The sequence below is a fragment of the Macrotis lagotis genome, chromosome 3 (assembly GCF_037893015.1).
Source record: "Macrotis lagotis isolate mMagLag1 chromosome 3, bilby.v1.9.chrom.fasta, whole genome shotgun sequence".
Classification (NCBI taxonomy): Eukaryota; Metazoa; Chordata; class Mammalia; order Peramelemorphia; family Peramelidae; genus Macrotis; species Macrotis lagotis.
In genome coordinates this window covers 61,165,920-61,183,130 of record NC_133660.1, presented here as the reverse complement: position 1 = coordinate 61,183,130, position 17,211 = coordinate 61,165,920, and the positions used below count along the sequence as shown (strand labels likewise).

The window sequence follows — 17,211 nt, the reverse complement described above, 5'->3', positions numbered from 1 at the left end:
TGTTAATGGGATAACACCCTGTTTTAATTTTTTAAATCTTTTGATGCAGAAAAAATGAACCTATAACTAGTAGAGACAGCTAGGTCACAAAATAAATCAAACAGTGAACCTGAAGGGAGGAAGACTTGAGTTCATATCCAGCCTTGGACAAAACTAAGGCCTACATGGATAAGTCTGCTTGAGTTTCCTCATTTGTAAAGCTGGGGATGATAATAATAACTATCTTCCAAAGTTGTTGGGACTGTATGTTGAAATAATATTTGTAAAGTGCCTTGCAAATCTAAAAGTCCTATAAAAACACTACTGTTGTTTTTTGTTGTTGTTATCAATTACAAAGTAAAGGTCCAGACAAAGTGAACTAAGAAAATCCAAGGAAATAAAAATCAATCTAAACTGTGGGAATCAGGAAGGAATTCATGGAAATGGTGATAATAATCTGATCCTTGAAGGAAAAGTAGGAACTCAACAAGTAAAGATCTGAGAGGAATGTGTTAATGTTTTGGAAGACAAATGACTCACTAATTACAAGAGTGAGTGAAAAAGTGGGAACAGGTTAGGAGTGTAAGTAGGATTAATGTAAAATAAAGCTAAATAAGCAGTTTGGAAAGTCTTGAGTACTAGAGTAAGCGTTTACATTTTATTTTGTAGGTAATGAAGCATTATTGAAGACATTATGTGTAAATATTATTCACTATAGTGCAAAAGGTCTACTGGAGATGGAAAAAACTGGAGGTGGAAGGGTGTGAAGAAACTAATTCAGCTAGGAGGCAAAATCACTAAGGGAATAGAAGGAGAAAGGAGTAGGTAGATATGAGGTATTTTGAGGGTAGAATGACAAATGTAATAATATCCACCATAAATATGACACGCCTAATTTGTGTAGGGGGAGGGGAATGAGGAAATGTTTGTATAAAGTATTTCATGGAAATTATCTCATTTCATCCTCAGAACAGCTAAGTAGAAAAAGCCTGTGTCATCATCCTTAGAGATGGGAAAACTGAGTCTCTGCATAAATGATTAATTTTGAGTTATAAAACTAGTAAATGAAAATGACAGGATTTCAGCCCCTTTCTTCTGATGCTCTTCCAGTTATACCCCAGCTGCTTTTTAATTGACAGGACTTAACCGTGAATCACCTCTAACATTTTTCTATCTACTTTCTTCATTAATATCTGCAAATATCCACAATAATATGAGCCCAAGTGATGGTAATGCCATCAGCAGAAATAAAGAAGTTGATGGGAGGAATCCTTTGGAGAGGGAATTGATGAGTTCAACTTTGATCATGTTGAATTTCAATGAATTCAATAGCAATTAAAATGAATAATAAAACTAAAGTTATCCCTTCCACATGGGGGAGGGAGCATAGTACCCCCTCTATTTAAAAGATCTATGTAAAATGTTTATCCCTACCTTTATACCAGAGAAGAAATCTGAATTATTTCTCTGTGTTTTTATGGCATACTTACAGTATCCTATTGTAAAATTTGGGTTACATATTTAGTCATGGGCTCTGTGTCATCTGCAGCTTCCACAAAACTCCCAAATATATTTAAAATTTCAAATGATTTATTGATTACTGTTACCACAAATTACATATTACAATTAAAAAGATAGTATGTTGAGGTAACATATTGATACTGTTAAATATATTTAAATTTGGAAAATTAAACATGGTTTTTTATTTCCTTTGGACTTTTGGCATTACTCCTGTCATTACTTATTGCACATTGCTTATCCCGTAATTCTTTAAAGAGTATGAATGCCCATCTTACAAATTAGAGTCACAGTCACTAAATTTTAGAGCTGGAAGAGACTTTACAGATCATCTTCTCAAATAATTTTATTTTATAGTTTAGGAAGCTGGAACCTAGAGAGGATAAGTAACTTTCCCAAGGTCATAAAGTTTTCTACTGCATCAGGAAGGAATCTAAGCAGGACTCCCAGTTCAATGTTTGCTTGTTTTCTACATAACACAATTTGCTTAGTTTGTTAGGTTTTTTTATTTTTATGATAATTTAATTTTTTCATCCATCAAAAAATAAGTTTAGTTAAGGCTTTATAAGTTTAGTTTCTCTCTTCAAGTAACCAACTTTAGTTTTTTTAAATCAATACAGTAAACTTTTTATTTTCAATTTTTCTATTTCTCCTGTAATTTTCACATTTTCCCTCTCACACATGAATGATCCCCTCTGCTACTGGAGGTACTAAAGCTCGTGGATCTCATGATCTTAGGAATTCTGACCTGTAGTAGAACAAAAGTCAATCTGTGAAAACACCAAGATCATGAGCTCCAGAAAATTAAGGGAATAGATGGGAGGGTAACCCCAAACTGAAAGAGAAATGAACCCAGGACAAAAACAAAGCAAGTCAAATCTTTTATGCCTATCAGCAGTGGGATTGGGCCTCAGAATTGAATTATAATTACAGTTTTGACAAGGGAGATCTAAGTTTCAAAAAAACAACAATTCTTTTTCTGTACTTACTTTTCTACTCTTAATTGAATATTTAATTTATTATTTATTTTTGACATTCTTTTCTTTTAAAGTTTGGAGTTCCAAATTTTCTCCCTCCATCATTCAGTGAGAAGACAAGCAATATGAAGTCATATAAAACATTTCTATATTAGCTTTGTTTCAAAAAACAAGAAAAATTTAAAAGGGAGAAAATTAAATTTAAATATGTTTTTAGAGTTCAACAGTTCTCTCTCTAGAGGTTAATAGTATTTTTCATCATGAATACTTTGAAATTGTCTTGAATTACAAGTCGTTGATTTTTATTGGTCAGAGTAGCTAAGTCTTTCAAAGCTGATCATTTCAACATTGCTGTTACTATACACAATGATCTCCCAGTTCTTCTCACTTCATTTTGCAGCAGTTCATCTAAGTCTTCTCAAGATTGTCTGAAGCTACCCACCTTGTCATTTCACACAGCACAATAGTACTCCATCACAATTAAATGCACAACTTGCCAACCATTCCCCAATTAATGAGCATTCCCTTTGATTTCAAATCCTTAACCACCAGAGAGTTGCTATATGTTTGTATGTATAAATCCTCTTCCCTTTTCTTTGATCTCTTTAGGATATAGACTAAATAATTGTATTATTGGATCACAGGGTATCTGTGGTTCTATAGTGCTTTGGGCATAGTTCCAGACTGCTCTCTAGAATTATTTGACCAGTTCTGGGTTCCACTTCATTCCTGCAGCAGTTCATTAGTGTACCAATATTTCCCTCCAGCACTTGTCATTTCTGATAGGTATGAATTGGTATCTCGGAACTGTTGCAATTTGCCTTTCTCTCATCGAGAGTGATGTGGAGTAGTTTTCATATAACTATAAATATCTTTGATTTAATCATCACCTCCCATCTCACTTCTGCTTCCTTTTTTCTTTCTCTTTTTATCCTGGCCCTCCTCAAAAATCTATATTGCTTCTAACCACTGTCTCCCTTGTCTGAGGCAATACCCATTTAGTGATTTAGGCTAGGTAAGAAATGAGGAAAGAATCACCTCTTTTACTTAGTCAAAAAAAAACATCAATATGGGAGAAGAAGACCTTTAGGATTCCCAACCAAAATAGAAACAATTGTTATTTACATTCACTCTCACCCCAACCATTGGGGTCCAAATAATGATCAAGTGAGTCTTATACCTACTGTTGACCAATCAATTAGAGCCATTAAGGCATGGTCCTTAAAAAAAAGATAACTAAAATATAAATACTCAGATGAACTCTGCTTTATTATAGTTTTGAAAGAAACATTGTTAATTCACTTGATCATTTCTTGGTGGGCCAAAATCTTTTGAAAAATTATGGAGCTGATCCACGAGTTATTCCAATGTTTCAGAATTTGTTGTAATAATCAAAACTAATTCATATAAAAGAATATCTAGGAAATTGCTGTACCTATAGAGGATCCCTCTTTACTTTGGAATGTATATTGAATATCCTCCATGACAAAACTGAACATCTTTGTCAAATATGTATCTCCCCTGTTCATGCTTTGCTTGCTATTAATGATCTGTTTTCAATCCTGCCTCATATTCTTATTAGTTATGCGGTCAGGAGAAAAACACCTAATTTCTTAGAGCCTTGGGTTTTCCCATTTGAAGAAGGAGATACACAGACTTGTGGAGATTAAAGTAAAATATTATATTTAAAATACTTTATACATCTTGAAGTGCTTTGTAAATGTGAGTTCTTCTTATGTATTTTGAGTGCTCAGATAATTTTGTCATATCCTCAGGAGACCCTTTGAAAAAGGACAGTTGTTAAGGTAATACTTTGCTCTACCCAATCATATACTTAAAAAAAATCAATAAACTCTTATCACAATGGTTCTCTACATATTTCAGTCAATTTTAAAGTAATCTTCTATAGAATATCATTTGTGAAAGCATGCCTCTTCCCTTCAAGTAACTTTACCAAGTGTGAATTTGATATATGTGTATGTTATTCTCAAAATATTTAATATATAGTGAAAATAGAAATAAAAGTTAGTAATGATTGATAATCTCTTTCACTTTTGATAATAAGATATGATCCCCACACAAACACATACATACAACTTGCCTCTTTGAATATATTGAAAAGTAATTTTTTTTACACTTCCAGAATTCTGTCATTTATAGAATGGACCTCCTTTAGACAAATTTGGTCTATTCCCAATACTGTCCCCATCTTTGTCTTCTTAAATGTCATTTTTATTTCCTCCAGAAGCACATCTGGAATTGTGATATTAGAGTCCAAATATGATTGATTGACTATATACTTTATTGGTTGAAAGACAATTTTTTTTAAATCACATGTGGATTTTTTTTGTCTTCCTGTTTTACTCTTGGCAGTTTCACTCTCATATATTTGACTTCACTTTTTCTAGATTGTCAGGGTTTGGGTTTTTTTTTGGGGGGGGGGGTTGGACTATACTGTTTTAAACTGGTAGTCCCTTCAATTGCTTCTGTGTATCTTATGAGTCAATAATGTCCCTTATCTTCCAGCATCCTCTCCACAATTTACAAATAACTGGACATTCAAAGTGTGTTACCTTTGGTTTCATTTGGGGACACATCAAGTGTTTACTATGTCTCTTTTTTTTTCCAGTTGTCTATGGTTGCAATGGAATTTTTTTAATGGCTAAAACTTGTGTTTGAAATTGTTGTAATTACTATCAATATTCCTTCCTCCATCCGTTTCCCTTATCACATAAATAACCTATTTAAATAGCTCAAGTTGGAATTTAGTTACAAACCACACATTTTTTTCTTTATTAATTTTTATTCCATCTTCTAGTTTTGTTTACTTTATATTTCTTTGAAAAAATTAGTTTTGACTATACACAGAGAGTTAATCAAGGATACTTTCAAATCAGTATTGAGATTTCTTATTTATTGAAATATAATCAATTTAATTTTTGTAGTTATACTTTAACATTCATTTTAAAAATGTTGAATACCAAGTTCTCCTCCTTCTAGCCCCTCCCCACCAATTGAGAAAGTAAACAATATGGTAGCAATTATATAAGTGACATGAATATCAATTTAATTTTCAGTGATGATATTTGGTGCTTGCCATTCTAGCACTTCCTAATTCTTTTTGCAAAAATGAATCCAGTGATTTGTGAGCATAAGGTTTATATGTAGACTAAAAATTATTGCCTTCTCTAAGTCAACCTATTTTTCATGATCCTTACTTATTCCTATTTTTACATTGAAGCAACAGATGATAAAAGTATATGTTGACATAATTTAGGGAGAGTGATTGACTTCTTTGTAAATGTTCTTTCCCTCTTCATCTTCTGAAAAAGATGTTGCTATTTAAATTCCAGTTATTTTATGGTCATCTTTTGTAAATAGTTATCATCAGTATTGCCTTCAGAAATAACCAAATGCCCCCATGAAATAAGTTTTTTTTGTGAATTTGGGCATACAATAAAACCAATTTCTTTAGTTAATCTGCTCAAAATTCCCCATAAGTCATCCTATTTAACTGAGACTTCTTTTGTTTGGTTTCATCTATGGAGAGATTGAGGTTTGAAATTATTCACTTTCTCCAATAAAATTTCTACTCATTGGCTATTGGATGAGGAGTTCTTATTTAGAGTGCCAACATCTATGCTACAGTTTACAGAAAGTCAAAAAACTATATAATATTTAGTCCTCTTTGTCCCTTCTTCTGTCACTCTGATGCCATCACTGCAGAAGCTTAAGGGAGCTGTATAACACTAAGAACCATTTGATATTTTTTAGTGGGTTACAATGGCCAAAAAACTGGTCATGAACTACTCCAAAATTAGATTGATACTTGGAAAGTGGAACCAGTCTTTTGCCAGGGTCAAATTCAAAGGCATGCCATCTTGGTGGAGTTTACTCTGGGACATGGAGTCTTTAATAACCTACAGTCACCTCCACATCATAATAATACATCTCATTAGGATTTTTGTATAACTCATTGTAGAATAACTCCACAGAAAACATAGTAAATATATAAAAGACTCATAGTAGTCTAACTCAGAAATAGAACTGATAACAATTTCTCTCCTTCAGCGAATTCCAAGTTTTTCCCAGGTTCTATGCAGTCTTCTAGACTCATAGCACCACCCTGTGGCTTGTATTCCAGTGAAAGGGTGGTAAAATTAGAGTTATTGTAGACAAACATCCAATATACTGATGAGACCCCCCTTTCATCAGAAAGACATAGATTGACCTCCAGCTTTATGCTGTCACTTTGAGGATTTAGATTTGCCTGGATGAAAAAGATACAGGCCCCCTCCCATTGGATGTATTTTGTACAAATAACTCACCACCATAGCAGGGAAGCAAAGTTCTGACTTTTGCTCTTGTATATGACAACTTTAGCTCCTTGTAAGATTGCTAGCTATGGGATCAAGTAGGTAGTGGAGGAGGGAGGTAAAAAGGGAAGAAGAGAAGGATAGGTGAGATATATGTAATACTCTTCTCCCCAAGTTGCTGGTGCTGCTTAAGATCTTCTTCCCCTTCACTGTACAGAAGGCTCTCAACCCACTCGACCTTCTTTCAGGAACTACAACCACTAAGACTGTGGAGTTCCAGTATGAGGTTTTATCTCCCACCTTTTAGGTTGAAGGTTTACAACATTGTTTCATCAAGATCCAGGAAAGTGTAGTCCAAGAACTGTAGGGAGAGGACATATGCAAATTCCATAAAACTATATAAGATTCCATGGAGAGAGGACACCTATGACATAAGTCCACTATTAAATCTGTTTGCCTTTACAATATCTATCCAGAAAAAAAGGAAGAGTTATTGCAGGAATATGGAGAAAAGGACAAAAATGAATAAAAACTGAGATAGATTCCCCCATCTTTTTGTTGTTTAGTCATTTTTCATTATCCTATTTAGGGTTTTCTTGACAGATACTAGTGATTTGCCATTTCCTTTTCCATCTCATTTTACAGATGAGAAAATGGAGGCAATCAGAGGTAAGTGACTCACCCAGGGTCTGAAGCCAGATTTGAACTCAGGAAGAGGAGCCTTCCTGACTCCAGCCTCAGAACTCTTTCCTCTGGGTTGCCTAGCTGTCCCTTTTTAAGATCAGTACAAGATCCAACCAATTCAGTCTCATTCACTTGAGACATATTTTTATGATAGGACAAGGGTCATGCCTATTCTCTCTTTAGTGACATATCTTTTTAGTGCATCCCCAACAGGTACCACCACCACCACTACCACCTTTTAAGTTCATCAAGTTAATCAGGGATCTCTCCAAATACCCCCTCTACCCACTTCCTACTTCATTGAGCTCTCTTAGGTAATCGTTTTTTTAAATTAGGGTAATAATTATGCTAAGCTATTGGTGTTTGGTAATAGAGTTTCCCTGTGGGCAGAGTATAGTTAAGATTATTTAATTTAAATAATAAGTATGTGTGTGTGTGTGTGTATGTGTGTGTGTGTGTGTGTGTGTGTGGTGTATCCTCAGAAATGTGTACTCAACTAAGTCCAATAATTTACTATTAGTCTTTGTTGAAACTCTGTTTAGACTAAGAGAGTGATTACATTCAGCAGAGGAGTTGCAGCAGACTTAAGACAGGAAGGAAATTCTTGCTGTGTATCTTTGAAGCAGGATGAAATAAGGACAGGCTTGTGGTTTGAAGGGAAGAGGAAAGGCTTAGGCTGATATGGTAAATGCATTCTACTATGATGGATGAAATGGTGGATGGATGTATCTGTTCCAAAGATGTATTCCTAGAAGTCTCAGAGGATGAAGAGATATGTGCACATGCTGCATATATATATATATATATATATATATATATATAGATAGATAGATAGATAGATAGATATATACTCTGTGAGAGGGTAGAAGAAAAAGAGAAAGGAAAAGAGATAGATTGGAAGGGAATAGGAGAGCATTTTTTAAAAATTTCTTGTACAACCATAGAATAAAGGATCCTTCTGGGTTCTCAGCAACATGTTTATCCCAATAAATTTCCTTAGAGAACTGTCATTTTCTCACTTTGCTAACTAATTCTTTCAGAAGGTAGATAACTATTCTCTTTTTTTTACAAAATATGGAGTTTTAATCAGTAAAAGTAATTTAACAGGAAGCAGAAAAAAGTCTTCATTTCTTCAAATTAAAACTTATCTGCCCATGGTAAAATTTGAATTCTCTGTAATTAAATTAGTTTGGATTGAGAATAATAAATATGGGATGTCTATGATTTCATTTTAATTGAAAATGACCTGGTTAGGAAACTTCCTCTGCCAATGTGGTTCAGCAACTTCATTGCAATTTATAGTCTTAACTACCTAGAGCAGAGTTATCATACTCTCAGTTCATGAACCTCAGTTGCAAAACTTCCAAATATAGCCTGAATGAGATTAAGATGTAATTGGGAAATATTTAACAAAATAAGTTTTTAAAAGTTGCATCATAAGTGTTAATTCATGGTTCTCTAAGTTAATTTGCTGCTGGTAGGATTTGAGTTTTGATACAACTGATCTAGAATTTTGAAAGGATAAAAGTTTGACTAAAGGTTACACAGTAAGTAAGTGTGTGTCAGAGATAGCCAGTTCTTTATCCATTATGTCAGGCTTCCCCTCAGAAGAAGCATTTAAAACAGTTTTCTCATTTCTAAGAGAAATGATAGTGTAATGAACAGAAAAATGTAATCAAAATGAATTATTAAGTGTTTCTTTGCCAGGCTCTATGCTAAGTATTAGGGATTTAAGGCAAGGTAAAAATAGGATCCCTACCCAAGGAGCATGGGGGAGAGAGATGGGAATAGTTAGGTCCATATAAGATACAAAGAGAGTATATTGAAGGTACCCTTAGAGGAAAGGGAACAGGTAGCTAGAGAGAAGGAACTAAATGGGAAATGCCTCCTGCAGAGGGTAGAATTTGATTTGAGCCTTACAGAAAATCAGGAAAAGTAAGAGGTGGAGGTTAGAAGGGTGTACAATTATGGGAAATGGCCCATGGAAAGATGGGAAATGGAAGGCCACAGTGAGTATAATAGAGCAGCTGAATTGTAAATGAAATGGAGGGGAGCTTATAGATGACACGACTGGAGAAGAAGGAAGAGTACAGATTGTGAATAATCTTTAAATGCCAAACAGAAGAGTTCATCTATAAAATAGGAATAATAATAGCACCTACTCCCCATGGTTGTTGTGAGAATCAATTGAGATAATTTTTGTAAAGTACTTAACAGTGTCTGTCACTATAAAAATGTTAGATACTACTACTTTAGCTTTTATATTTGATTCTGAAGATAATATGGGGTCACTGAAATTTTGGTGGGTTTTTTTGCCAAAGAGTTTGCATGGTCAGACCTGAACAGTAGGAAAATCACTTTGACAGTTAATATGGATTGTGATGAGGATTGACTTGATTTAGGAAGGAGCTACTTACTCTTTCCAATAAGGAAGTCATTATAGGAATTCAGGTGAGAGGTGATGAGGGCTTCAACTAGGTGGTAGCTGTATGAATGGAAAGAAGGGGACATTTAAGAGAAAAGTTGTGAAGGTAGAAATGGCAAGATTTAGTAATGGATTGAATGAAAGTGAGGAAACAAAGATGACATAAATTGTAATTTTGTATGACTGGAAAGATAATTTTGGCCTTGGCTGTAATGGGAAAGTTCAGAAATGGGGATGAGGAGTGTAAATATTAAATATGTTTGGGACATATTGATTTTGAAATGCCTATGAATACTTGAGATGTCCAATGATATAGGACTAGTGTTCAAGAGGAAGACTAGATGTACAGATCTGGGTATCAATTGTATAGGTATAATAATAATTGACAAGAGGTGATAAGATCAGTGAGTAAGAATATAGAAGAAAAGAGAAAAGGCAGAAACATGAAGGATATTTAAGGTCAGTGGTTGTGACATGGAATTAAATACTAGCAAAAAGAACTGAAGACAGACTGGAGGGAAGTAGTATCATTAAAACCTAGAATAGAGAGTATCTAAGAGGAGTAGGTGATCATCAGAGTTAAATGGCATGGAAAGGACAATGATAAGGTTCTTTAAAAAGCCTTTACATTCAAATACTGCCCTGGCTACTTATTAGTTCTGTGATGATAGGTATCATTTCTGCCTCAGTTTCTTCACCTGTAAAATTGAGGTGATAATAATATCTGTAGTACTTACCTCACAAGGTTGTTGCTAGGATTAAGTGAATGAACATATGTAAAGATCTTTGCAAAATGGGAAAGCATTAGATAAGTGTCATTTTTATTAATTGCTTCCATAGTTGGATATTTTCTCTTGTTCCCTTTCTCATCTCATCAATTGCTCCTTCCTCCTCTTCCATCAGTTTCACCTGCCTGTATTCTATACTCCATGGTCTCTTGTCATAGAAAATTCATGTATCAGCTTAAATCATAAGTTAACAGTCTTGTGACTGCTTTGAATTTTTTATCCTAGAATCCCTTAAAGTGTTACCAAATTTTTCTTTTCGAGGACCCTATAAAGTAAGTTGTTTCTGCATTTATTCCTGGCTTCTCTGATATTGGAAACTCCCCAAACCTGTTATAAATAAAAAGTAACCATTGCCCACTAAGGTGTTCTCATCTAGATCTTTAAAATATCGCTGTGAACTGTGTTTAATAATTCTTAAGGGCGTGTGCATTTGTCCTGCCTGATGGTGGCATTTTTTTGAAAATCTGATGATTCCAGACATAGAATAGGAGTATGGATTTTCTCCTTGATAGCTTTCTAAAAAAGTTCCCTCCTGCTACCTAGCCAACTTGGTCCATGGCCAATTAACTTCTTGCCATTGCTTACTGTGCACAAGACTTCATAAAATGACCTGGGATTACTATGGACACTGACATATTTCAGATCTTGAAAAAGGTTAGTCAAGAATGGAATAGGTGTGCAGACCTTAAATGTCACTAAATGTTTGATTCAAATCCAAGGCAGATAATTGGGAAAGGAAAGGAAATTCAGAAGACAAACAAAGGAGTGATTCTTTTTTTTCAAAAGTCTCAATGAATCCATTCCCCAATTACTAAGACTCATCCTCCCTGGGAAGACAATATTATGTCCATACTCTCTTTAGGAAGATATAATCAAAATCCTAAACAAAGGTACACTAACTTGTTCTTTTATCAAGCTGATTAGGGATACTCCCTGATTAACCCCTACAAATCCTTCCTTGTGCTGTTCATAGTAGTATTTCTTAAACATTAAAAGGTACAGTTAAACACTAAATGTAAATGAGTTTAAAAAAAATTTTAGGGGGGCAGCTAGGTGGCGCAGTGGATAAAGCACCGGCCCTGGAGTCAGGAGTACCTGGGTTCAAATCCGGCCTCAGGACACTTAATAATTACCTAGCCGTGTGACCTTGGGCAAGCCACTTAACCCCATTGCCTTGCAAAACAAAAAATTAACTACTTAAAGACTGTGCAGATAAATAGACTGAGGAAACTGTTCTGTTCAGTCATCTTCAAAAAGACTGGCTGAACAATTTAACCAGAACAAGTTTTAGAAACTTAGTGATGAAGCAGAGAGCAATCTTTCCATTCCCAACAGCATTTCTCAAATTCTGTTTTTTCAGGAAGGCAAACTCCCAAGGTGCTATTTTGTCAAATCCTCTCCTGACCTTCCTCTGAAACTTCAGTCCCACATCTCCTGCTACCTGCTGGAAATTTCTGCTTAGATGTTTTACCATCACTTCAAACTCAACAGTGTTTAAAGGTGAGTTTTCTTTCCTCTTACCATTCTCTAGAATTTGTTCATCTTCTAGTCACATGTATTTCTATCAATAGGGCTATCATATTTTCTCACTCAGATTTGAGACTTTGGAGCTGTCTTTCATTCTTCCTTCATCCCTAATCCTTATATTATTCACTAATCCTTCAGGATGAGTCTCTAAACTATTCTTTTCATTCCATTTCAGCCAGTAGATTCCTTCTGTATCACTAGGGTTAGGGGCATGATGCCCCAACAATCTAGAAAATCCAAGTAAATTTTTTGACCCTCCTTTTGTAGCAGACAAATAGTCTGAATTTGTTTCTTTTTCTTTTATGGAGGTATTTGAATTATCTTATTGTAAAATTTGTCATAGTTTAACCTTAAAAAAGTAATTGTGTATATTTATGGTATTAGAAATAAAATCTCTTGATATTATACAAAACTATACATATATTTTATGCATCTCTGAGTTTCTAAATTTCTGTGTTATCTTCTGGCCTTCACATGTCATCCAAGACTTCCACAAAACTCCCCCAAAATTTCTAGTCAATTTCTTATATCCACCCATGACATATTAAAACTCTAATAACTAAAGTTAGCATGTGGAAGGGATATCATTACTACATTTGTGCACAACTTATTATATTGTGTCTGGACTAATGTCTTCCTTACTGGGAAGTACAAGGCACCTAGAGTCCTTTCCCCTTTCTAAACTGGCTTCCTATTTCCCATAAGATCAAGTCTTTCAACATCCAACCTTCAGAATCAGGTTTAAACTTCTCAGGCTGCTATGAAAGATCCCCCAAATTCTAAACCTACTTGATTTCTTCAGAATTCTCTCTCACTAGTCTCCTAAGAAAATCTTCCAGGCAGACTGATCTATTCTTTGTTGCCTGAATATGGCATGCATATTCTTGCCTTTATGCCATTCCAGGATTACTTCCCCTACTTCTCCCCCTCTCTTTTCTTTCATGAATCCTGATCTCCCTTCAAGGACCAATTCAGACATCAGTGTTTACAAGAGATGCTTCTTGACCACCTTTTTTTTAAAGCACAAATGAGAAGTCACTTTGTAATTATGTATATATGTATACACCTGATCACTGAATTTTAAAACTAGACTCTCTCATTATGCCTCATTATGACATCTACCCTCCCTAATAGTACCAACAAAAATGCATTGATTGATAAGCAAGAAGAGGGAGAAGGGAATGAGCCTTTTCTTTCATTTGTATTGGAAATTATCAGGGGAGGAAGCTTCCTCTATCATTTCTCTTTCTCAGATACCTAGAGAGTTGTCTTAATCACTAAGAAGTGAAGTGACTGACCCAAGGTCATATAGCCAGTATGTGTCAGAAGCAGGACTTGGCCCTAGGTCTTCGTAAATCATGTCCAATCTAAGTACAAAAATAAAGTTCATTTGTCCTATATAGGTGTGATAGTATGTTTTGAGATGTACCTTACAAACTAGAATTTCTAAACTATGACAGTGATGGCCATATCTAATCCCTCTTACCACATTAAAAAAACACTCATTCCTTAATAAAGAAATAGTAAACTTGACACAGGGTTTCCTTTTTTTGTTTTTGATTTTGTTCTTTTGTTCCCTTTTTCAAACTGTATTCTTCTAGGCTACCAAGAATCAAACAATAAATTACATTCATATCCCAGTTTGTGTCAGATCCTCATGGAGGCCTGTTGAGTTTCCAGATCCAGGAGCAGGAGATGGATTCAGTAGTAGTCAGCAAGTCATGATCCAGAGAGAACTCTGAGGGACAGAGCTGCTGGTAAGCCAATAATGGTGGTGGTGGTGGTGGTGGCTATTGGGAGACACTGATTTAAGAGGAGGGTCTTAATATATATTTAATTAATATAAATTTAATATATAATAATAATAATTCTATTTCAATGCTAGACAGTTTAATCCCCTTTCTGTATGTAGATTAAAAGTATTTGTTTTCTTTTCTATTTACAAGGATGATAAATCTTTTTGTATGTTATATGATAAATATAATATGATAAATCTTTATGATCATAATTTCTATCCTCATGTATAGCTATTTGATCTTCTTTAGGAACTCAGAGTAGTGAGTCATTGGGTTGAGACTCTCAAGGTTTGAGAATTTGGTTCCTATGGATTGTAAGAATGTTTTTGGAAGATCTGATACACTTCTATGATCTTGAAGTTATGGTTATCATAGGGAATCAGCTCTGAACTGAGATTAACCTCAGAATGGTTCATTTTGAGAAGACTGATCTGAATTTCCAATATAGATTTTCTGAAAAAAAAGTAGTGTAACAGAGAGAAGCTAAGGGAAGAACCAAAGTATTTTTTTAATTATTATGTCACTAGAAGGATTATTTTGATAAAAATTTAAAGTTATTTATAACATTTATTCTTATTATCTGCTTCCTTACCTGTCAGCTTCATTTTCTTTTCTGATCACAACTTTTCTTGTGCCTCACTATTAAAAATAACATTATCTTCTGGATGAAAATGGTTTGGAAGTCAGAAAATTGGTTCCCTTTTAAACCACAGTGATCTATTAGAGATTATAGATGTAAAAAAACTATAGTATTTTTCATTGGATATTTTATATTAATTCTAGAATGAATTCTATAAATTTTATTGTAGATTTTACAACAAGCTAATAAAATTATAGAGAAGGAAGAAAGTCATGTCAGGCAGGAAAAGGTGAAAAGGACAGAGTTGGTGTTAACAATTTTCTGTATCTATGTTTCTTTTTAATTAATTACATTACTTCAATTTCATTGAATCCTATTTAAGTATCTAGCAAAATGTAACTACTGATGAAGCACTGGTTAGCAGATTTGTCCCCTTGCTGAGAAGCTTAAGCCTTTAAGGATCTAGTCTGTTACTTGATATTTCTAAGTGACTATCCTGGCAAGGGAGAGCTTATCCTCAATTAAACTCCCATAATTCCTAGGGTGGGGAACCTTATCATTCTCAAGTGCCACTGCAGTTCCACTTGCCTACAATCACCTCTCTTTTATCAAGAAATTTCAGATTATTGTGAGTAACAAGAACAACAATGAGTTTCAGAATGAAAATTTTACCCTTTTATGTTAATTTTATCATAGTAATTGCTGCTCCTGAAAATAGACTTCCTCTTTCTATTCTCACACTGGAAAATTTTGGGCAATTATATATATAAATATTTTTTTTCTCTTTCCTTTTCCCATGGTGAATTTCATTCTCTGAACTAGTGTTTGGTCAATAGTAAGGACTAGGAAAAACTTTCCTTCAAATATATATTCTTGGAGAGGCATGAAGTCCTAAATTCAGCGATAGATTTTCTATAGCCTTTAGGAGGAAATTCCAAAATCTTAAAAATAGAAGAAATGTTACTGTTTAGGAAGTAAAAGATTTTTTTTCAGAAGAAATGTTACTGTTTATGAAGTAGAAGATTTTTCAAGTGGGTTTCCAAGAATTTTCATTCTCCCATGCCAAAGGAATCTTATTTTAGAATTAATTTTCCACAGCTGGATAAGGTCATCCCTATCCAGAATACCCTGAATGCTTGTTAGTGCAGATTGAATTTTTTTAAAAGCATTTATTAAACAAATGTACCAAGCACTAAGCTTGTCTTTCCCTAAAAGAACTGATATTCTATGGTGGAGAAAAAACATGTACATGAAAATGAAATATACTAAATAATTTCTAGATTAGAAGGGCACTAACAAGGAGGGACACCAGGAGAGATTTCCAACAGAAAGTCAGTCAGTCAATTTGCATTTATTAAACTCATACTCTGTGCCAGTCCCTGTGCTGAACAGTGGAGATACAAAGTGAGTTAAAAGAGTCCCTGTTCCTAAAGAACTCAAAGCATGATAGAGGAGACAGTTTACAAACAACTCTGTATAAGAATGTGTGTGATGGTGTGTGTGATTGTGTGTGTGTGTGTGTGTGTGTGTGTGTGTGTATGAGGGTGGGTCTTTATGGGTGCATAAGAGATAGATACTCGAACAGAGATGGGGGAGAGAGAGAGAGAGAGAGAGAGAGAGAGAGAGAGAGAGAGAGAGAGAGAGAGAGAGAGAGAGAGAGATATGGGGGGGGAGAGAGGCAGGAAGGGAGAATAAGAGAGAGAGGGAGGGAGGAAGGTATCTTTGCAGATTATCTCAGAACAAAGTCTCCAAAATGAAGTACTGGGAAAAGATTTTTTGTAGAAGATGGGACTTGGGCTGAGGTTAGAAGGAAGTCAGAAGACAAAGATAAGGTGGGAGAGTGTCCTAGGGAGGACAGGATATGCAAAAGCACAAAGACAGGAGAAAAAATATTTTGTCTGAAAGATAGCAAGTAAACCAATTTGATTGGAACATAGAGCATACAAAGGGTAGTAATGTTCAGTCATGCTAGAAAGGTAGGCTGGAGCCAGATGGTGAATGGTTTCAGAAGTTAAAAGGAGTCATTGTAAATTATTTTAGAGGTAAAAGAGAACCATTTGAATTTTTCGAGCAGTAGAATGACATCATAAGACCCATGCTTTAGTCAATTTAGTTTGACAGTTATTTGGAAGCTAAATTAGAGAGGAGAGAGACCAGAACAGGTCTGTTCTATTGACCTAGGGGCTATGATCTCCTTTAAAACCTATTTCATTATAATCGTATTCTTTGTAATTTTGTATATTTTATTTTATACATTTAAAAATATGATTTTGAATAGGGGTTCTTAGACTGTATTAGATGACAAAGAGAGTACATGACACAAAAATGATTTAGAACCTGCCTAGAGGTAGGAAGACCAATTAAAAGACTGTTGAAATAGTACATGTGAAAGATTATTTGGGATCAAACTAAGGTAGTCTGAATGTAAGGACAGAAAAGAGAAAATATATATATATATATATATATATATATATATATATATATATATGAAATTCATGTTGTGGAGATTTATTTAACAAGATGTGGAAACTGATTTGATATAAAGAGTCAAAGAGAAGAGGGAAGAAAATAAATATTTGATAAGTGACTACTGTGTATTAAGGACTTTAAAAATATCTCAT

At 34.4% G+C, this 17,211-nt stretch overlaps 1 protein-coding gene across 1 annotated transcript in view; it reads left to right on the top strand.

Moving 5' to 3' along the window:
* TET2 (tet methylcytosine dioxygenase 2) overlaps window positions 1-17,211 on the top strand; it is a 157,971-nt gene that overhangs the window by 36,492 nt on the left and 104,268 nt on the right. Inside the window, exons 2-3 of the mRNA XM_074228768.1 lie at window positions 12,048-12,187; window positions 13,816-13,971. The gene's annotated coding sequence lies outside the window, so the exon portion shown is untranslated. The remainder of the gene's footprint in view (window positions 1-12,047; window positions 12,188-13,815; window positions 13,972-17,211) is intronic.